Genomic DNA, 24,562 nt, shown 5'->3' with positions numbered 1-24,562 from the left:
CTCAGACTCGATCACAACTCAAAGTATATATATTATTTTGGAATCAACCTCAACCCTGTATAGCTAACTCGATCATTACCGCATATAGAGTGTCTATGGTTGTTCCAAATAATATATATAGAGGACGTCGATATGATATGTCAAAACATTGTATACGTGTCTATGGTCTATCAAGATTACATAATATATGTTAGAATACATGTAAAATACAATATAAGTTAGTTAAGTTATGGTTAGTGATGTGGTAGCGTGGGGGTACGTGATAGTACTATATTTTACTACGAAATACGTTACAAATTACACAAGTTTTAATTATTTATTTACAAATGGGATATACCTAAACCTTGCTACAACACTATAGGCAGTGTACCTAATCGTAGAGTAGTATAGTTTTTAGTAAGTCCGGTTCGTTCCACAGGGAGCTGGCTTATTTCACACTATATTTTTAAACAACTATATTTGTACAAAATATATATAATTATATATAATAATATATAAAAGGGGGTTTACCGTTTAATGACCGGTTTGTCGATTTATATTTTAAGCGAAGCGTATAGTAAATGACGATATTTAAATAACAATATAAAATAAATAACAATAATTAAAATGACAATAAATAAAAGTACGAGGAAATATGAAATAAAATATATTATGCTTATTTAAACTTCCGTAACCATGATGGTTGACGTGTTGATTTTAGTTTTATGCCCATGGGTTAATTGTCCTTTGTCCTGGATTATTTAATATGTCCGTCAGGTTTTTGTCCATAACAGTCCATCGGCCATAAATTTAAAGTGCGAGTGTCCTCGTCAAATTATCCTTATACCCGAAGTCAAATATTCCAACTAATTGGGGACTTAAACTGTAACAAGGTTTTAATACTTTGTTTAATAATTACACCAGGATATCGACTGCGTGTAACCCAAGGTTTTAATACTTTGTTATCAATAATGCCAAGGGTCCTTGTACATAATTTCACCCCTGTTTTAATAATTCCATAGACTATTAATCCATTCCTGTGTCCGGTTAAATGAACGATTATTCGTACATATAAAAATCCCGCCCATCGTGTCCGATCGAGTGTATATGGTTATTTATAGGGACGTCCAATTGTAAATCTTTATATTAAAATTAACAAACTATCATTTAGTTAAACAAATATAAAGCCCATTAATAGCCCATAGTCTAATTTCCACAAGTGTCGTTCTTTTGTCCAAAACCCAATTAAGGAACAAAGTCCAATTACCCCGTCTTTAATATTTAGTCCAACATCATGATTACTTTGGCTCAAATAAGCATAATAATAACTTAAGTACGAGACATTAATTTAAAAAGGAGAACATAGCTTACATTGATTATTTATCGCGTAGTGTTACACGGATAGAGCTCCGACTTTAAAACCCGTAAAAATAACTTTTACATAACCCAAACTAATCTAATATAACACTAATCTATACTATATATTATACTACGGAGTATTATTATTATTATTATTATTATTATTATTATTATTTTTATATATTTAAAATCGAACGAATGCATGGCCTTTTATAGGGGTTTTGACTTCTGACAGCTCCGCGAGTCGTGGAGTTTTTGGCCTTCAAACTCCGCGAGTCATGGAGTTTGATTTTCCAGCTCACAAACTTTTGGCTCCTAGCTTGTCGACATAATAAATATATAAATATAAAATATAAATAATTAATATAATTATTTATATATTATATTATATTCTTGTGCATAGTAGACTTGTAATTTTTAGTCCGTTGCGTCGGGCGTTGATAGTTGACTCATGTCCCGGTTCCGGATTTTCGAACGCCTTTTCGTATAATTTAATATCTTGTACTTTGCGTTCTGCAACTTGTACTTTTGTCATTTTTAGACGTTTCTCATCAATAAATTGAACCACTTGGATTGTATCTTGTACATTTGAGCTTTTTGGTCATTTGCGTCTTCAAATCGTCGTTTTCGCCTTTTGTCTTCGCACTTATTTAATATAAACGATTACAACTTAAAATAGGACAATTACAACTAAATAATTTACATATTGGGAGGATATTGCTACTAAATATATGTTCATTTGGAGCACTATCAGTTAGTATAGATTTGTTACAAAGTTTCAAGTAGCTAAAACTAGTAATTTTTACCAATTTTGTTTTACCCATTATTTCTTCGTTTTAAATCCGTTTTGAGTGAATCCAGTTGCTCTAGTTTCGTATCGAACTTGAATTTATGATACTAAATATAAAAAGTGATGGTTGATAGTCAGATTTACAAGTTACAAGTCATTTTTGTAAGAGGTAGTCATTTCAGTCGAAAGAACGACGTCTAGATGACCATTTTGAAAAACATACTACCACTTTGAGTTTAACGATGATTTTTGGATATATTTTAGTGTTCATAAGAAAACTCATTTTCCCAGAAGAATAGCCTTTGAATCAAAGTTTATCATAGTTTTTAATTATCCAAACCAAAACAGCCCCCGGTTTTACTACAACGGCGTATGTCCGGTTTTACGGTGTTCTTCGTGTTTCCAGGTTTTAAATCATTAAGTTAGCATATCATATAGATATAAAAATGTATTTAGTTGATTTTAAAAGTTAAGTTAGAAGGATTAACTTTGTTTGCGAACAAGTTTAGAATTAACTAAACTATGTTCTAGTGATTACAAGTTCAAATCTTCGAATAAGATAGTTATATATATATGAATCGAACGATGTTAAGAACATCATTACTACCTCAAGTTTAGTAGGTAAACCTACTGGAAGTGACAAGAATGATCTAGCTTCAAAGGATTCTTGGATGGCTTGAAAGTTCTTGAAGTAGAATCATGACACGAAAACAAGTTCAAGTAAGATTTCTACTCGAATTAAGATAGTTTATAGTTATAGAAATCGAATCAAAGTTTGAATATGAATATTACCTTAAATTAAGATGATAACCTACTGTAAATGACAGATGGTTCTTGATCTTAGATGATTACTTGGAATGGATTAGAAAGCTTGGAAGTAAACTAGTAAACTTGAAAGTGTTGTTGAAGTGTTCTTGAGTGATTGTTTGGTATGATGATCTAGGTTAACTAGATTGAGCTAGATTATGAAGATAATGATGAAGAACACTTAGAAAAATGAGAGAAAACTTGAGAGAGAGTAGTTTGATGCATGAAAGTTGAAAAATGAAAGTGCTTTGGTTGGTGAGTAAAAACGTGATCTTAGTGCTTCCATATAGGCTCCATTAGTTTGTAATTTTGTGAGATATTTCACGCTAGATGTTAAATGATGGTTCTCACATGTGTTGATGACTCACAAGGACTGCTAAGAGCTGATCATTGGAGTGTATATACCAATAGTAAATACATCTAGAAGCTGTGTATTGTACGAGTATGAATACTGGTGTATACGAGTAGAATTGTTGATGAAAACGAATGAGAATGTAATTGTGAACATTTTTGTTAAGTAGAAGTACTTTGATATGTGTCTTGAAGTCTTTCAAAAGTGTACTAATACATCTTAATACACTACATGTATATACATTTTAACTGAGTCGTTAAGTCATTGTTAGTCGTTACATGTAAGTGTTGTTTTGAAACCTTTAAGTTAACGATCTCATTTAATATTGTTACCCCATTGTTTATTATATCTAATGAGAATTATTATATTATCATGATAATATGATGTATGAATATATCTTAATACGATATATATATATATATATATATATATATATATATATATATATATATATTAAAATGTCGTTACAATGATAATCGTTTCATAGATGTCTCGTTTCGAAATTCTTAAGTTAGTAGTCTTATTTTACATATGTAGTTCATTGTTGATACACTTAATGATATATTTAATTATCATTTTATCATGTTAAACATAGTGTATTAATATCTTAATATGATACATATATATTTAGTAAGACGTTGTTATAACAATAGTCATTATATATATCGTTTCGAGTTTCTTAATTCAATAGTCTCATTTTATGTATATAACTCATTGTTAATATACTTGGTTAGATACTTACTTATCATAATATCATGTTAAATATATATATATATATATATATATATATATATATATATATATATATATATATATATATATATATATATATATATTATCATGTCATTTTTAAAAGTTTTAACGTTCGTGAATCGTCGGTCAACTTGGGTGGTCAATTGTCTACATGAAACTCATTTCAAATAATTAAGTCTTAACAAGTTTGATTGCTTAACATGTTGGAAACATTTAATCATGTAAATATCAATTTTATTTAATATATATAAACATGGAAAAGTTCGGGTCACTACAGGCCATTTGCCAGGTTTGCCCGTTTGATCTGGCCGTTTGGCAGGCCGTTTGTGAGCTAGACAGGCCGTTTGGTAGGCTATTTGGCAAGCCGTTTGGTCTGCCTAGTCAGCTGATTTTCACTGGATCGTAACTTGATTTCTTTTCTTTCACCGTTTTCGCTCTAGATTCTTCGTTTTAGCTCTGTTTTACTTGATTCTTTTTGCATCGCCTTTGTAATTACTTAATCTACAAAATCAACTAACAAAGCGATTATTTTTGCGATAAAGTTTGGAACTTTATGGGTTTTAGGGCCCAATATCGGGGGTAAAAACGTGAATTTTTGGCCGATATCATGATCTAATGGCCAACAAATTCGAAATTAGCATGTTTGATGAGCTCAATTTCTTCTTGGGGTTGCAAATCAAAAAATTACCAAATGGCATTTTTATCAGTCAAACCAAATACATCAACGATATGCTAAAACTTTTTAAAATGACTAGTTTGAAAACAATGTCAACCCCAATGAGAACATTGCTCAATGCTGATGAAAATGGGAAACCCTTTGATATTACTCTTTATCAAAGATGGTTTGTTCTTTAATGTATATGACTGCGAGTAGACAAGACATTACACTTGTTGTAACTATCTGTGCTCAGTTTCAGTCTAACCCTAAGAAATCTCACTCCAAAGCAGTGGTTAGAATTTTGCAATACCTGAAAGGTGCTCATAACCTTAGAACCTGGTATCCACGTGGATCTGATTTCACTCTAACTGCTTATACAGATGCGGATCATGGCGGTTGTCATGATGATAGAAAAATCACATCTGGATCAATTCAGATGTTGGGTAATATATTCGTTGTTGGTCATCCAAGAAGCAGAACTGTGTTTCATTGTCAATAACTTAGTCTGAGTATATTGCGACAACTCACTGTTGTTAACAAGTTTTATGAATGCAAACTTAACTATTAGACCATGGATTTAAAGTTTCTAAGACCCCAATCTATTGTGATTCCCAGAGTTCCATTGCCATTACTAGCAACCTGGTCCAACATTCTAAGACCAAACACATAGATGTTTGTTATCACTTTATTATGGACCATGTAGAAAAGGAAGATGTAGAGTTATACTTTGTACCTACAAAAGTACAATTAGCCGAAATGTTTACTAAAGCTTTGGATGAGGATAGGCTAAAGTTCTTGATTCAACAAATAGACATGGTGGAGTATAATTCTTGATTTCCTTGATACATTTGGTACTTTATCCTGAGATCTTGTGTTTAGGGAGAGTATATACTTTCTAGGGGGAGCAATTAATCTTTCAATGCTTTAGATAGTATCTTTCTAGGGGGAGCTTTTGAATCTAAGATATCTCCCTTGATATGAATTTTTAATAGTTATGCTAGGGGGAGGTAACTGATTGATATCTGTCTTGATTCAAGGGGGATTTAATAATTTTCTTTGGATGGATCAAAATGCTGATTTACTTAACTAAAAAGAAAATTAATTTTCAAAAAGTGAATACATAAAAATATATGTTTTAAATGCTTAAATTCACTTTGTCTTGTATACATTATGCAACTCGTTTAACAATTGGTATCACTGAAGATTTGTACATTGTTCAAAATCAATAAGTACAAAACTTATTTTTGAAAAATCCTAAAAATTGGAAAACTTTAAAATCCAAAAAGATTTGATTTTTCTTGAATAAATTTCGATTTTAACATTTATCCGAATCTGAAAACCAAACATTACAGATTTAGATATTTCCAAATTTCATATTCTCTCAATTTTAAATTTTGATGAAAAATGATAAACTTTCAGATTCTCCAAAGTTTGTGTAAAAATTGAATTAATGGACTTAATGGACTGACATTCGGTTTTAAGGCCCATTCGGTACCAGATTCGGTAAGGCCCAACTTTAAATTCAAATTTGGAATATAAATAGAAGAGTCAAAAGTTAAAACTTTACTTTTCAAAATTTTTAGCTACCCGAATTTGACATCAGCATACTGAATCTGAGACCACTCTCGAATCAAACTCTTGGTAAATCTCTTTTAGATCAAGTTTTTCTTATTAATGAATAGATATGAGTTGTTTGATTGATATTAAAACAGAAATATCTAAGTTTTCATAATTAGATACCATAAATGACTGATTCTGAGTTTTCCAAATCTAAAAATAAGAATACAAATTTCGATACTTAAACAGTTTCGTATACTTACTTGACGTTATTCGGTAATTAATTGATGATTGATATGTGGATATTACAAGAAAATGACTTATATTGCATGTTTAATTAGAGTTTAAATGATTCTGAGCTTACCGAATCTGTTAGATCTACAGATTCCGAATCTGTTCTTGATAAAACATGTGAATCTGTTCATTAAGTGTTTGAATGTGAATCTGATGATGATCTGAAAGAAAAAATGACTAGGATTACATGATTAGAGTTCTTAAATGTGATTACCAAATCTGGCATGTTTTAACTTGAAAATATATGAGATTCTCATATAATCGAATCTGGTGAATTAGTTAGATTACATCAAATTAATCAAGATTTTTGTATCAGAATCTCTTGCATGCTAATCTAGTTCATGAATTTGAAGGGATAAGTAATATTGGTATCCAAATCTGATTTATAAAAAAAAGATTCATATGTTACCGAATCTGCTCTTTTTGTGCAAAATGCTAAGTGTTGTTTAATTTTTGGATATGTTGTTTGTTAAACAACGTTGTATCCAAATCTTGCATGATCTCATTTGACTTGTTTGAATCTTAAAGTGAATATTGATATGAATCTAGAGAGGAAAAGTTAATTGGTCAATGTTTCAAAATATCAAATGGAATTTCATGATTTACAAACACTTGTGAATATTTTAGAATAAAAGTTTTTATAATTTATAAAATCCATAAAAACTTTTAAAATTGAAAAATGATAAAAATATTTCAAGGAAATAAGAATAAAGACATATGATTATTCATAACATCTTGTGGTATGTTATTCTTATCAAGGAGCAAATGGCGAACAACTATTTCATCAACTCTGAAACCAACATCCCTGGCAACTACTGGTTGTCCATACTAGAACAACATCAAATCTGGGGTACTCTGAGCTACACAGTGAGTGTACATGAACAAGACCTTGATATTCTTCACAGATCTATCAGATTTATTGAAACATCTCAACTAACTGATGAAAACCCACAAGAGGAACCTGCTCATTTCTCTTTTCTGCTAAGAGAAATTGAGGGAAGGAGGTCTATCACAAAGGCTGACTTTAGGAGGATCTTCCGTCTTCCAGTTGTCAACAATTCTCTAACATTCCCGTCAAATGATACCATGCTAAACTATATCTTTAACTTGAGATACAGTGGATACACAAATATTACTTTGGGGAAATTTCAAAAGAAGTTTCTACATTACAGGTGGTATATGATCTTTTCGATTATAAACAGGTGCTTACTGCTGACACCAAAGGGAACGGACAACATGACAATTCTTATGTTGAGGGTGTTCTACTCTTTCACAAGAGTTGAGAATCTAAACTATGCGGAGCTGATATGGGACTTGGTACAGGTCAAATGGAAAAGACACATAACAAGTACATTCCCCGTGAAGATCAGTGAGCCTGGTCCAACTAGGGTTACACCTACCATTTCCACACCTGGGGGTAGTGAACATGATACTCAGCAACTGAATCATCTCCTGAACCAATGAAGAAGGAGATGCGTTATCAACCTGATGAGATGATTCATACTTCACTAACAATCCGCATGACTAGATTTAGGACTTCGACTCCTATAATCTTACACCAAGGTGACACTGTTGGTGATACGTAATAAGACTTAGAGCCTTCTAGGACTCCATCACTGATCTCTGTATCACTTCCAGCAATAACAGTAAGCCCTACATTAAATGAAGCTTCAACTTCGGTAGGCAAGAGATTTAAAAGCAAGGATGGTAAAAAGACCACTAAGCCCATCCACCCTAAACAGGACTTAAGAATAAATCCTATCATAAGAGATGTTCCTACATCTAGAAAGGAAGTAAAGTCTTCGCAGACTCAATCGATTGAGGAAACTCGATCATTGAAGTCCGAAACATCCGAAGGGGATCCGAAATAACCTTGAAAAAGCACCCTGCGTATCGACTGGAAATCATCTTAACATACTTCATCCAAGTGATGTTGTAGAGCTTCAACGTCAAATAGGGCCTGGAGGTCTGGCTTATCTCGATGAGGGAGATCTGTCACGTCCCACAGAAACGAGTCAACATGACATTCCTTCGAGAAACTGATCCTTTGTTCAAGGAATTGACCCATTGGACCAAACCACTTATCATACGGATCTTGAAACTCAGGGTCTGGATGTTGAGTCTTTAACTAAAAGAGATGTATTACATCATGATACATTGATGACTTCAAGAGTCATGTATATTAATATACATGCGAGAGCTAAAATAATGGGTAGTTCTTCTACTCTGTCAGAGTCTCATGAGGCATATATCATGGAGGCGAATAACCTGAAAAGGTCCTCCCCGGCTACAACTCCGGTTGTTAGTCAACCTTCATCAGAAGTGGATAATCTGAATAGTAGTACGTATCAACCTACATATGAGAATATTCCCATATTTACCTCACCTGCCCTCACGACAACTCACACACTCCTACCGACATCCTAACACCATCAGTGGAGGCTCCAATACTAACAATTATTCCACCTTCACTAGGTTACACGGTTGTTTCACCACCACAGTCACCTTCTCGACCATCTCGAACATATTTTATTGAATATCTCTCTAATGATGAGCTGGAGGCACTATACCTTGCTGAATTTTCTAGACAACCTGATCTTGATGAAATTCATGAGATGATGGTTCTTTACACTGTACAAATAAGGGTAGTGTTACCTAATTCTCCATGAAAGTCACCTGGACTATAACGACCCTCATTTTTCCATTCTGTAATTCTCATTTTTCCATTATATACTTTTCCTTATTAAATGCCCAACTAAATAATTAAACTTAACAATTAAGACTTTATTTAACGCTTGTTAAGAATAATAATAATTAACTTTGTAAACAACAAGTAAATACAAGATAAAAATAATAAGCTTATTAACTTTTGTGACTAAATAAATACCTTTAAAACTTGTGTAATTAAAATATTAAACTAGGATAATTAAGGATTCATTTAAGCAAATTAAAGTACAAGGACTAAATTGAAAAATCACAAACCCTAACCCTAATAAACCCTAGCCAATTTTTAGAGCGCAAAATTACCCTCTTACCCTCCTAATTTTTGGCCCAAATCACCAACCCTAACCCCTTTTCCAAGCCAACTTGTTCCCTAAGTAATTCCTTATTAAAACCCTAATTCTAGAATCCTCCTATCCTCTCTATAAATAGAGACCTAACCTAACTCATTCCATGTACCAAATCATAATTACATCTCTCCCAAATCTTCTCCGTCCCTCTCTTATTTTCGGCCAAAACCGAAAACCCCCCACCATCATCACCATCAAAATCCACCACCACCTTCAAGGGATTTCCAAGTGATCTTCGAGTTGTTCTTCGTGTTCTTCAAGGATCTTCAAGAAGTTCTTCAAGTTTTTCAAGGCTTTAATCTTCAATCTTCAAAGTGTTCATCTTTTCTTTGTTAATCTTCTTGGATCTTCAAAGGTATAATATAAAACCCTAAACTATTTCCTTAATTCTTTGATCTTTGTTTTAATCTATATTCATAAACATATAAATATAAGAACAAACCTAGATCTATACATGTAAGAAAAAAAAGTAAATATACATGTATGTATATGTGTGTCGACTAGAAGAAAAAAAAAAGGGGAAGGAAACTTTGATCTTTAAAACCCTAGATACAATTAGAAGATTTGTTAGTGTTAATTAAAGAAACAAAATAAACCTATATATATATATATATATATATATATATATATATATATATATATATATATATATATATATATATATATATATATATATATATATATATATATATATATATACACGACATTATATACATACACATACTAAAACCCTAAACCCTAATTTAAAATATACTACTTTAATCAAAACCCTAGTTTTATTAAAAAACTAATTAATTATTAAACCCTAATTCATTAAACCTAACCCTAATTATTTAATACCACTTCAATTATTAAAACACTAATCATTACCTAATCATTACTACATTAAATAAAACCCTTAATTACTAAACCCTAATTTATGAAACTCTAGGACATTAATTACTAAACCCTAGTTATTAATTGCTACTTTAATTAACTAACCCTAATTAATGAAACACTAATACAACTTATACTATTAATTAACATGTATATGCTATTACTATTACTAACATCTATAACCTACTACTTATATTATAACACATAAAAACATTTTGGGATATGTATTAGAGATGTATAGATCTTCGAACTTTCTTGACGAATGGTTTCTACGAAATTCTAGGCGGAAGGGTTTGGATTTCCGATTTAAAGGGTCCTATAGCTCAAGCCCCTAGACCTGAAATGGCCATTCGAAGAGAAAGGTGTGATTGGAAGCTTATCTAATATGGCAAGTATCCTAAAATGGAAAACACTCTTAAAGTAGAAGCTTTCTAGTTATAGAAACTTACTAAGATAAGAAACCTATTAAAAGTGGAAACTTTCTAGTTATAGAAACTTAGTAAAACAAGCTATACTTAAAACACTATCATACTTAAACATTTATTTAAACATGGGCAAAAACACTTACTACTCTTAAATATCATAGGTTGACTTTTCTGCTCACTCGTCCAACTTTCTATTTCGAGGAATAACTAGCTCTCTCTCAACTAAGGTGAATTCATAGCCCCACTTACTATTGTGCAACTTATTTACTTTTACTTTTCTTGGGGTGAGACACATGCTTTTTTTACATTTTATAATTTAGACACAAGTACCAACTGTTAAAACTATGCTATACCCGGCTATGTCCAACTAAGTCCCTACAGTGATATTTTTAATTGCTGCTTGCATGCTTAATTATTGGGGGTAGGCCTATCGAGAGTACGTCCCCGATACATTTGACTAAGTCTTTGTATTACTTAATAATGAAATTAAACCGACAAGTATAAACGATAACTTGTCTTGGGGCAAACTTGAACGTTTAGTCTAAATATCACGCATTGGCATAACTTTTTGATCCTGCGGGAGATCAACCTTACAAACTCAATCTTGTGGTCTAAAACAACGGTCAAACTTTTGTTAAACCTATGAACTTCACTTAACCTTTTTGGTTGACACTTTAGCATGTTTTGTCTCATGTGCTGTTTGATTCAAGCTCTTATACTTACTGCTTATGTGATGCTACTTGGACATAGATCAAGAGATATCGCATTTATTACTATTGCATTAAACATTTACTTATTCTTTTGTAAGGACATTTCATTTTCCGCTGCGTACTCATTAAAGTTTGATTTTATCATTACTATTGTTCTCGTTATTATAATATGTTGGTATATTTTGATATTAATTCACATTTCGCCCAGGCCCTAACTGGGGGTGTGATAGGTTGGTATCAGAGCATAACCAGGCTGTTATAGAGAACCAGTATTGCATTTTTATGTGTGCCTTATTTACTAGCTAGGGTGCCTTAGCAATCTAGGAAACTATAACCTTTCTTGCCTTAGCTAGGGTGCCTTATTTTTATGTGTGCCTTATTTACTAGCTCAAGCGTTAACAAGCCCAACAAGGCAACTCACAACCCTACTACCGAAGTAGGTGTTGGACACTCTGAAACATCAAGACCTGTTCAAAGTCCTTCTTATAGTCATGCTTCACCAAACTATAGTCCGGATACTCTACCTATTTCTCCTAAATTTCACCCAACTCAAGGATCTAAAAGCAAAGGAGAAAGCCCTGCTGATTCTGCCTACTCTGGCTCTTTTCACTCATTGGTACATAAACCGATGAGTACTCCCGAATGGGATGCGCTTCAAAATCTCCCTAACTATGACAGTGACTTCTCAAATTATGAGCCCGAAGAAGAGCCTATTGAAGAATCGTCTGAAAACTCAACTCTAAAGAGAAAGCAACCCGAACCCACTACCAGTCCATTATTCTATAATAACGAGGAGCACGCAAGGGTGAAGTCTGATATCATCAACCTTCAGAATAGTTGTGAGAAGAATAGGGAGTTTAGTAGACGTCATGTTGCTCGAATAGAAGTGCGTCTAAACAACCTAGAAAAAAAAACAAAATCTTGAAGAAAATTATCAAAGAATCTCTTAGATCTCAAACTGAAAGGCTAGAGAAACTTGTGAAGGATAACATGGAAAAAGTGATGAAGCAGTTTGAGGACGATAAGAAGAAATATGAAGACTATTTCAATCTTAATATTCTTTAGTTATCTTTCCTATCTTTCTATCTATGTAAAGGCTATGCCTTAAACTATTTCTATTCTCGAATCGTGTATTAAAAAGGCTTATTTAATGCCTTGTTCCTTAATAATATAAAGTGTTTTATATATATATATATATATATATATATATATATATATATATATATATATATATATATATATATATATATATATATATATATCATGTGATATCAATACTTTATCTTATTCATACTTGTAATTGCTCAACCCTATAATTTGTTAACTTATCCGACTTATGTTCACTTACGTAGCGACATCATGGTTCGTCCAGCTGCACCTACTGTTAACAATATCGTTTTGACTACCGAACAATTCCAACAGTTACTCACTGCCGCACAAGGTAATGCCCAAGCTAATAATGTCAATCCTCAACCGAAGCCTTGTTCCTACAAGGATTTTTCAAACTGTCACCCTCCTGTGTTCAAAGGAAATGAAGAAGCTGTCGAACTAGTTCGCTAGTTCAAGAAGATGGAGTCTATTTTCTGTATTTGCAACTGTGGTGATGACGATCGAGTGAAGTATGCCACTAGCTCATTAGGTGGTAATTCTTTAACTTGGTGGTCTGCTCATGCCAAGTCTGTAGGAATTGATAATGCTAATGCAATTCCATGGGACGAACTCAAAAGCATGATGGTCAACAAATTCTACCCAAGGAGTTAAGTTCAGAAACTTGAAGCTGAGTTCTGGGAACTCAAGGTCAAGGGTACTGATATTGAGAACTACACCAATCGTTATCTAGAAATTTCTACTCTATGTCCTGAGATGTTTCCTACCGAAGCTAGAAGAATTGAGCGGTATATTGAAGGTCTTCCCGAAGATGTTCAAGGGAATGTTATAGCTGCCGAGAAGGTTACTCTGGATGTTGTGATTCTTATGGCATAAAATCTGATGTTGGCCAAGAGAAGAAGAGCGTTGGCTAATAAGCAGGTTGAAACTAAGGGTAATGATGGTAAGAGGAAGTTTGAGCCATCTCAAGGTTCGACTCAGAATGTTAGTAAGAAGCCTGCGTATGGTACAAAGTCAAATTATAAGGGTTCCTATCCTTTCTGTATTCGTTGTGAGAGGCATCACCCGAGGCAGTGTACTGCTGTTTGTTCATTGTGTAAGAAAGTGGGACACGTTGCTAAGATGTGTAAGACTCCTCTAAAGGATAAGGCTATTGTTCCAGCCAAAGCTCCTCCAACTTTCTATACTTGTGGAGAGAAGGGATACATTAGTCCTAATTGTCCTAAGAAGAAGGATAATCCCGCTACTGAAGCTAATGCTACTGCTGCGAAGGGTCGTGCATTTGTTATTACTGCTGCTGAAGCTCGAGATGAGGATGAGGTCATCACGGGTATGTATCTTGTTAATAATTGTTATGCAACTATTTTTTTCGATACTGGTGCCGACAGAAGTTACATGTCTAGTGGTTTCTGTACCCTATTTACTGAAAAGTCTCAACCCTTAGAAACTAAAAGATTAGTAGAAGTAGCCAATGGAAAAGTCATGCAAGTCGATAAAATCTATAAAAACTGCAACTTAATTTTAGCCAATAAACAATTTAAGATAGACTTTTGCCGGTCGAGCTAGGAAGTTTTGATGTCGTAGTTGGAATGGATTGGTTACATCCATTACATGCTGCTATCATGTGTTACGATAAAACTGTTAATGTTCCATTGGGAAATGGAGAGACTCTCATCATCCAAGGTGAAAAGAGTGGTTCCAATCTCAACATCATCTCCTGTATTAAAACTCGCAAATACCTTATGAAAGGTTATCCAGCTATTCTAGCCCACGTTAAGATGATTGAATCGAAGGAAAAGCGTATTGAAGATGTACCAGTGGTTAAAGACTTTCTTGATGTGTTTCCCAAAGATCTTCCTGGTCTTCAACCTCCTCGACAAGTTGAATTTCAAATTGATTTAACTCCCGGTGCTGCTCCTATTGCTAAAGCGCCATATAGTTTAGCACCCTCCGAGATGAAGGAATTATCCAACCAGCTCCAAGAACTATTGGATAAAGGTTTCATTCATCCTAGCTCGTCCCCATGGGGAGCTCCTATTCTGTTTGTTAAGAAGAAGGATGGTACGTTATGGATGTGTATTGATTATCGCGAACTTAACAAGCTTACTATCAAGAACCATTATCCGTTGCCGCGTATTGATGATTTATTCGACCAACTTCAAGGGTCCAACGTCTATTCAAAGATTGATTTAAGATCTGGTTATCACCAACTCCAAGTCAAGGAATCCGATATTCCTATGACTGCTTTTCGTACTCGATATGGACATTATGAATTCTGTGTCATGCCTTTTGGTTTGACCAATGCTCCTATTGTATTCATGGATCTTATGAATAGTGTCTGCAAGCCTTACCTCGATAAATTCGTTATTGTGTTAATTGACGATATCTTGGTCTATTCCAAGAGTGAGAAAGAACATGAGCAACATTTGCGTGTGATTCTTGAACTCTTAAGAAAGGAACAACTCTACGCTAAATTTTCTAAGTGCATGTTTTGGCTCAAAACCGTACAATTCCTTGGACATGTTGTTGATAGAGACGGAATACATGTCGATCCAGCTAAGATTACTGCTATTCAGAACTGGGAGATACCAAAGACTGCGAAGCATATTCCAATTTTTGGGACTTGCCGGTTACTATCGAAGGTTCATAAAAGATTTTTCTCTCATTGTTAAACCTCTTACGAAGCTAACTCAAAAAGGGAAGAAATTTGAATGGTCCGAAGAACAGGAATCTGCTTTCAAGATTCTGAAGGAGAAATTGACCACAGCCCTGATTCTATCCTTACCTGAAGGCACTGACAACTTTGTTGTTTACTGCGATGCTTCGAAGCAAGGCTTTGGTTGTGTTCTAATGCAACGAGAAAAAGTTATTGCCTACGCATCTAGGCAGTTGAAGAAACATGAAGAGAACTATACCACACATGACCTTGAGTTAGGTGCCGTGGTATTTGCATTAAAGATATGGAGACATTATTTGTATGGTACCCATTTTACGGTGTACACTGATCATAAAAGTCTTCAACACATCTTTGATCAAAAACAGTTGAACATGTGGCAAAGCAGATGGCTCGAGTTATTGAACGATTATCACTGTGAGCTGAAATATCATCCTGGAAAGGCGAATGTAGTTGCCGATGCCCTTAGTCAGAAAGACGATGTTAAACGTGTTCGTGCTCTAAACCTGAAAATCAAATCAAATCTTATCTCACGAATCTGTGAAGCTCAATTGGAAGCTATTAAACCGACACTTATCGAAGGTGAAGGACCCATTGGTTTCGAGAACCAACTTCAAGTGAAAGCTAATGGTACACGGTACTTTGGCAATATAATTCGGGTTTCTCGTTTCAGTAATCTCTGTGAACTAGTCTTGGATGAAGCACATAAGACTAGATATTCTATTCATCCCGGTTCCGGTAAAATGTATCACGATGTGAAGCAATTCTACTGGTGGCCTAATATGAAAGCCAACATTGCTACTTATGTTAGTAAGTGTCTTACTTGTTTGAAGGTCAAGGCCGAACATCAAAAGCCTTCTGGTCTATTGACACAACCTGATATTACGCAGTGGAAGTGGGAATGTATCACTATGGACTTTGTTACTAACTTACCTAAGACTTCGAACGGTAACGATACTATTTGGGTCGTAGTTGATCGTCTTACTAAATCTGCATATTTCACACCGATCAAGGAAACCGACAAGATGGAGAGATTATCACAGCTTTATATTAAAGAAATCGTCTCACGTCATGGTGTTCCTATCTTGATTATTTCTGATCGCGACAGTCGATTTGTTTCTAGATTCTGGAAAACTTTACAATCTGCTCTTGGAACTCAACTCGACATGAGTACAGCTTATCATCCTCAAACGGATGGTCAAAGTGAACGGACTTTTCAAACCATGGAAGATATGCTACGTGCTTGTGCAATCGATTTCGGCAAAGGATGGGATAGACATCTAACTTTAGTTGAATTTTCTTACAAGAACAGTTATCACTCCAGCATTAAAGCTGCACCTTTTGAAGCTTTATATGGACGGAAGTGTAGATCCCCTTTGTGTTGGGATGAACTTGAGGACAGACATTTAACTGGTCCTGAAATCATTCACGAAACTACCGAAAAGATCGTTCAGATTAAACAACGTTTAGAAACTGCCCGTAGCCGACAAAAGAGCTATACCGATAGGAAACGAACAGACATTGAATACCAAGTTGGAGATAAAGTCATGTTGAAAGTATCCCCTTGGAAAGGTGTTGTCCACTTCGGTAAACGAAGTAAACTCAGTCCACGATATGTTGGACAGTTCACAATCACTGAAAGAGTCGGTCCTGTGGCATATCGATTAGAACTACCAACTGAACTCAGTCAAGTACATGATGTGTTTCATGTCTCAAATCTTAAACGGTGTCTATCTGATGACATACTCGTTATTCCTCTAGAATATGTCCGTATTGATGAGCAAATGCACTTTGTTGAAGAACCTATAGAAAGCATGGAAGGAAAGGTAAAAAAAACGCGTAAAAGCAACATACCTATCGTTAAAGACCGTTGGAATTCGCGTAGAGGCCCCGAATATACCTGGGAGCGCAAAGACCATATGAAACGGAAATATCCCCATCTCTTCTCAACTGCTGATGCAAACGAGGAATCTACCTAAAAACTTCGGGACGAAGTTTTCAATAACGGGGATGTACTATAACGACCCTCATTTTTCCATTCTATATTTCTCATTTTTCCATTCTATACTTTTCCTTATTAAACGCCCAATTAAATAATTAAACTTAACAATTAAGACTTTATTTAACGCTTGTTAAGAATAATAATAATTAACTTTGTAAACAACAAGTAAATACAAGATAAAAATAATAAGCTTATTAACTTTTGTGACTAAATAAATACCTTTAAAACTTGTGTAATTAAAATAATTAAACTAGGATAATTAAGGATTCATTTAAGCAAATTAAAGTACAAGGACTAAAGTGAAAAATCACAAACCCTAACCCTAATAAACCCGAGCCGATTTTTAGAGGGTAAAATTACCCTCTTACCCTCCTAATTTTCGGCACAAATCACCAACCCTAACCCCTTTTCCAAGCTAACTTGTTCCCTAAGTAATTCCTTATTAAAACCCTAATTCTAGAATCCTCCTATCTTCTCTATAAATAGAGACCGAACCTAACTCATTCCATGTATCAAATCATAATTACATCTCTCCCAAATCTCTCTCCCTCCCTCTCTTATTTTCGGCCAAAATCAAAAACCCCCACCATCATCACCATCGAAATCCACCACCACCTTCAAGGGATTTCCAAGTGATCTTCGAGTTGTTCTTCACGTTCTTCGTGTTCTTCAAGGATCTTCAAGAAGTTTCTTCAGGTTTCTCAAGGCTTTAATCTTCAATCTTCAAAGTGTTCATCTTTTCTTTGTTAATCTTCTTGGATCTTCAAAGGTATAATATAAAACCCTAAACTATTTCCATAATTATCTTTGTTTTAATCTATATTCATAAACATATAAATATAAGAACAAACCTAGATCTATACATGTAAGAAAGAAAAGTAAATATATATGTATGTATATGTGTGTCGACTAGAAGAAAAAAAAGGGGGAAGGAAACTTTGATCTTTAAAACCCTAGATACAATTAGGAGATTTGTTAGTGTTAATTAAGGAAACAAAATAAACCTATATATATATATATATATATATATATATATATATATATATATATATATACAAATCGACATATACATATATACATGTAAAAAATATATATATATATATATATATATATATATATATACACGACATTATATACATATACATATTAAAACCCTAAACCCTAATTTAAACTATACTATTTTAATCAAAACCCTAATTTTATTAAAAACCTAATTAATTATTAAACCCTAATTCATTAAACCTAACCCTAATTATTTAATACCACTTCAATTATTAAAACCCTAATCATTACCTAATCATTACTACATTAAATAAAACCCTAAATTACTAAACCTTAATTTATGAAACCCTGAGAGATTAATTACTAAACCCTAGTTATTTATTGCTACTTTAATTAACTAACTCTAATTAATGAAACCCTAATACAACTTATACTATTAATTAACATGTATATGCTATTACTATTACTAACACCTATAACCTACTACTTTTATTATAACACATAAAAAACATTTTGGGATATGTATTAGAGATGTATAGATCTTCGAACTTTCTTGACGAATGGTTTCTACGAAACTCTAGGCGGAAGGGTTTAGATTTCCGATTTAAAGGGTCCTATAGCTCAAGCCCCTAAACCTGAAATGGCCATTCGAAGAGAAATGGGTGATTGGAAGCTTATCTAATACGGAAAGTATCCTAAAATGGAAAACACTCTTAAAGTAGGAACTTTCTAGTTATAGAAACTTACTAAGATAAGAAACCTACTAAAAGTGAAAACTTTCTAGTTATAGAAACTTAGTAAAACAAGCTATACTTAAAACACTATCATACTTAAACATTTATTTAAACATGGGCAAAAACACTTACTACTCTTAAATATCATAGGTTGACTTTTCTGCTCACTCGTCCAACTTTCTATTCTGAGGAATAACTAGCTCTCTCTCTACTAAGGTGAATTCATAGCCCCACTTATTATTGCGCAACTTATTTACTTTTACTTTTCTTAGGGTGAGACACATGCTGTTTTTACATTTTATAATTTAGACACAAGTTCCAACTGTTAAAACTATGCTATACCCGGCTATGTCCGACTAAGTCCCTACAGTGATATTTTTAATTGCTGCTTGCATGCTTAATTATTGGGAGTAGGCCTATCGAGAGTAACGCCCCCGATACATTTGACTAAGTCTTTGTATTACTTAATAATGAAATTAAACTGACAAGTATAAACGCTAACTTGTCTTGGGGCAAACTTGAACGTTTAGTCTAAATATCACACATTGGCATAACTTTTTGATCCTGCAGGAGATCAACCTTACAAACTAAATCTTGTGGTCTAAAATAACGATCAAAATTTTGTTAAACCTATGAACTTCACTCAACCTTTTTGGTTGACACTTTAGCATGTTTTGTCTCAGGTGCTGTTTGATTCAAGCTCTTATACTTACTGCTTATGTGATGCTACTTGGATATAGGATCAAGAGATATCACATTTATTACTATTGCATTAAACATTTACTTATTCCTTTGTAACGACATTTCATTTTCCGTTGCCTACTCATTAAAGTTTGATTTTATCATTTAGTAATGTTCTCGTTATTATAATATGTTGGTATATTTTGATATTAAGTCACATTTCGCCCAGGTCCTAACTGGGGGTGTGATATGGACCAATTCACATGCCATACCATGACGATTTTGATCCCGACAATCATCATGAGGGGGAGAATAAATATGGTTAGGGGTCAGGTTCTTATCAACGCTCAACATATGAAGTCAGTTCATCTAATCAACAGTGGGGTATTAATGATATAGTTGAGATCTCCGATAGTTCTAAAAGAAATGAAGTTTAGGAGATTAAACGAGATAATTGTGACAACCCAGAAATTTCTGACCAAATTTAAACTAAATCTTTACATGATTTCGACATGATAAGCAAAGTTTGTGTTAGGACCCCGAAGTTGTATAGTGTTAATGTGAAAATAAGCTTAAATGAAGGTTCCTTAGAAGAGGGCTATATAAGGAACCTAAGTAGTCCTAATTAGATAGCCATTGCATTGTAACCGAGTTCTAGAAGCTGTGGAATGTAATTGTACCGATTCTCTCTAATACCGAGTCTCATGCTTACATACCGAATCTCTCTTTATCTTATCATTTCTCTCAATCTCAACATGATCTGACCTATCATTTGGTATCAGAGCTTCCAGGAAGTGATTCTACATCACTATATCGATCCAGAGATTGTAGATTACAGAATCTGATTACTCTCGGTATTTTGAATCACATTCGGTATCATCGAATTTGATAATCTGACGTTCAGATTCTTGTGATAAGTTCAGCAAAGGTGCATTAGGTATTTTAGAAAGAGTTTCGATTTATCATTACAGCTTTTTAACTTCAATTATGGAGAATCAAGTTGATTTTTAGAGTTTGTGGCTAAAACTCTCAGTATTGCTTAATTCAAGCTTGATTCTGGATTTTTGTGAAGATTTAAGGATTCAGTTGTGTTCGTGAGGTGTTAAATCACATTTCTGACGGTTCAATTTCTTCAATTCATTAAGTTTTGAAGATTTGATCAACACTCGGTATCGTAACTGTCATACCGAGTCTGCTTCATTACTTAAATTCATCTTAAGTGTTGCAGATTGTGGTGTGATTGTGATTCTATCACATTTGGTTTGATTATACGCAGCTAATTAGTGTGGTTTGAGAAAGGATTCTGTCATATTTCTAAGTTTTAAACTTAGACTCGGTATTGTCAACTGCTACAATTGACATTCGGTATCCTATACTTTCGGTGTCTTTGATATTTTGTGTAATACAGAATCTTTACCGAATCTACCTCATTTTCAAGATGTCTACTCAAGATACTTTGATAATTGGATCAGATTCCCGTCCTCCAGTGTTGTTTGATGGCAAATACACTCAGTGGCTTCACCGTATCACTCAGTACATAGACTACAAGGGTGAGAAAGCAAAACACATTTGGGCTTCTCAGAGAGATGGTCCAGTTGTTGATTATCATCCGGATACTGGTATGCCAATTCCAGTCTATGAACTTTTTGGTGATAAGCGTGAGAGAGCTCAGGGTGACATAGAGGCAAAGAATATTGTTATGCAAGCTATCCCGTATGAATTGTTTGAAAATGTTGATAGGAACACAACAGCAAAAGATATATGGGATGAGATCAAACGACAGCAAGAAGGTTATGACATGTCAGACGTTACTAAATTGAATAAGGCTCTGGGATTCTATGAAGATTTCAAGCAGGAAACTGATGAACCACTCAAGGATACCTATCGTCGTTTCAATGGTGTTCTCAATGAGTTGAAAAGGTGCAAGATCATAAAAGTAAATGCTGAAGTCAACATGAAGTTTCTCAAAAAGCTCAATGCTGATTGGCTTCCTTATGGAACCATTGTTCGATCTACTAAAGAGATTGACAAGTTGACTATTCATGAGCTTGTTGGAGTTCTTATGCATTACCAACCTGAAGTGTCTAAACTTCAAGAAGGAAGGAAAGAGTCTTCTCCGGGCGATCCACTTGCCCTAATTGCCAAAAAGAAGAGCAAATCGTTGACGTCTTCCAAAAGCTTGTCCAAGAAAGTGCTTGTTGAAGAATCAACTGATTCAGAAGATTTGAATCTTTCTGATGTTGATGATTCTCATCTTGAATTAGTCAAGATGGCAGCCATGTTCACAAAAGCCTTGAACAAACACAAGTTTAAAGGCAAATCAAGCAATCAATGCAAAAACTCGTCATCTTCCTCGTACTACAAGAAAGCTGATCAATCTAAACAACAACGTGCTGATGATTCCAAGAAGGAAGATTCAATTTGTTTCAATTGTGGCAAAGCTGGTCATTACTTTCGTGAGTGCAAGATGCCTAAGAAGAAGGATGCAGCTTACTACAAGAAGAAAATGTTGATGGCTAAGATTGTGGAAACTGGGGGAGGGCTAAAACCGGTTGATGATACTTGGTTTAACTGGACTGACGATTCAGATTCAGAGGTGGATCATGCAAATGTTTGCAAGGTGACAAAGCTCATCAAAGCTAAGGAAGCAATGGAGAATTCTGACTCAACATCCGATGATGATGAGGTACAATCATCTGAAATCTCACCTGATTTTATAAAAATGCAAAATGACTTGATAAAGAATCTGGTCTCAATGTCAAAAGAAGTCAAAGGCTTAAAATCTGAAAACAAAGTTTTAAAAGATAAAATCAAAATGAATGAGACCAGACCTTCCTCATCTAAATTGCAAATGGATGTGCAACAATTGACTCTCCAACTCAACTCTAAGGAAACTGAGTTGGAAGATCTGAAAAAGACAATTCATCCAATTAAAGTTGAAAGAACTGATTATCGTTTAAAATCAGAATGACTTGCAGAAAAAGTTCAATTTTTAGAAAAAGATCTTTCTTATTTGAAAAACCAACATGAACCCACACTTTCAAAACTAAACAAGAAAATCGTTCAATTGGAAAACACCATAATTGAAAAGAACACTGAAATTTCTTTATTGTCAAAAGAATCTTTTCAAATGAAAGCACAACTTGCTCGATATGAGGAAAAACTCTATCGAACAGAGCAATCCAAAGCTATCATGGATATGGAACTTTCAAAACAAACGATTTTCATGAATAGACCAAAAACGATTCATGGTGAAAAGTGGGGGTTGGGTTATGAAGATCCAAAAATTTTGAAAGATGCTTCCAAAAAGATTCCAGGATTATATCATTCTGATTATTTTCAAGCTGGTTTACCATCGCATTTTGTACATGCTTCTGATGCTGATTTTGATGATATTATTGTAAATCGTAAATCTAGGAAATACCATCAAATTAGCTTAATGTATGAAAAAATCAATGCTAAGATAGGTAAATCGAATCCTGATTTCTTGAAAAATCTTGTTGAAACTTAAAAGAACATGCAACGTGAAGATTATGTGCCTAAGCGTAGACTGGTTTATATCCCAACACTCATGCTAGAGAAATACATTTTAATGCTTGAGAATGAAGTGTTTAACAAACCTAGTTCTAGCATTACTGCAATAGATGAGGTGTTTGATGAACCAATTTTTGATGTGAAACCAATTCTACCAACTTTACCTGCATGTCCAGATGATGTTTTCCGTGCAGACCTAGCACATGAACTAACTGTCTTCTTTGAGACAGATTCTCTAGGTCAAAATTCTTTAGATGATAAAGTAGAACCTCAGGATGAACCGAACATTGAACCTTTGATAGATTTTGAAAGTCAACTTGATCCTTTGCATGATTATTACTTGAATTTGCCTGCTGTACGTAATTTGAATCGTATAGTAGCTCAACTTGAACAGGAGAATATTGACTTGCAACTTAAGTGCCAATCATTAGAACAAATGCTTGCTTTGTGTGATAAATTGCCTTCACTGCCTAAGAAAGAATGTACTTATGCTTTTAAGGAGGGTGAAGTGATAGTTTCTGCTGAAGAATTATGTCTTGAGATTAAAAGATTAAAACAAAAGATAATTCAAATGAAATAGGCTAACACACTTAAGCAAACATCTAATGTTACAACCAATGTGCTTGAATGTACTGGTGGGATTACTAAGAAGGGGAAGGGAACAACAACATCTAAGGATGTAAAACCCATTACTATTCTTAAAAATCCTCTACGTTCTCAATTTGGCAATCATGGTTCGAAAGTTGTTTCTACAACTCAGTATATTGTTAAAAAGGTTCATTCTCCAAATGGTTCTGTGTTAACTGAAAAGATTCCTATGATTCCTATGACAAAAACTTCAAAAGAGAGTCTTTTAAAGAAATCAGTTAAGTCCACAACACACATAAGTTCTAAACCTGATTTAAGTGAGTATGATGCAATAGAACGTACAATCAAATTGGAAATTCTGCAAAATCAGTCATCTCATGTGTCAACTGAAAAGTTTGGACGTCTAACTAACAAAGGTGTTTTTCGTGTCACAGGTCATAATCTAAACATGAATTACAAATCTGTATGGGTTCCTAAGTCCACGACTAAGAAAGTAGCAACCAAACCAAAGCAATCTGCTAGTCGGCCTAGGAAATCATCTCATGTTTTTCAATTTTCGTCTGTGAACAAAACATCTACTTGGAATAAATTGTGTGTTAAGACTTCTGA

This window comes from Rutidosis leptorrhynchoides, chromosome 11 (genome assembly GCF_046630445.1).
Source record: "Rutidosis leptorrhynchoides isolate AG116_Rl617_1_P2 chromosome 11, CSIRO_AGI_Rlap_v1, whole genome shotgun sequence".
Lineage (NCBI taxonomy): Eukaryota > Viridiplantae > Streptophyta > Magnoliopsida > Asterales > Asteraceae > Rutidosis > Rutidosis leptorrhynchoides.
Note: the sequence above shows the minus strand (reverse complement) of the source record.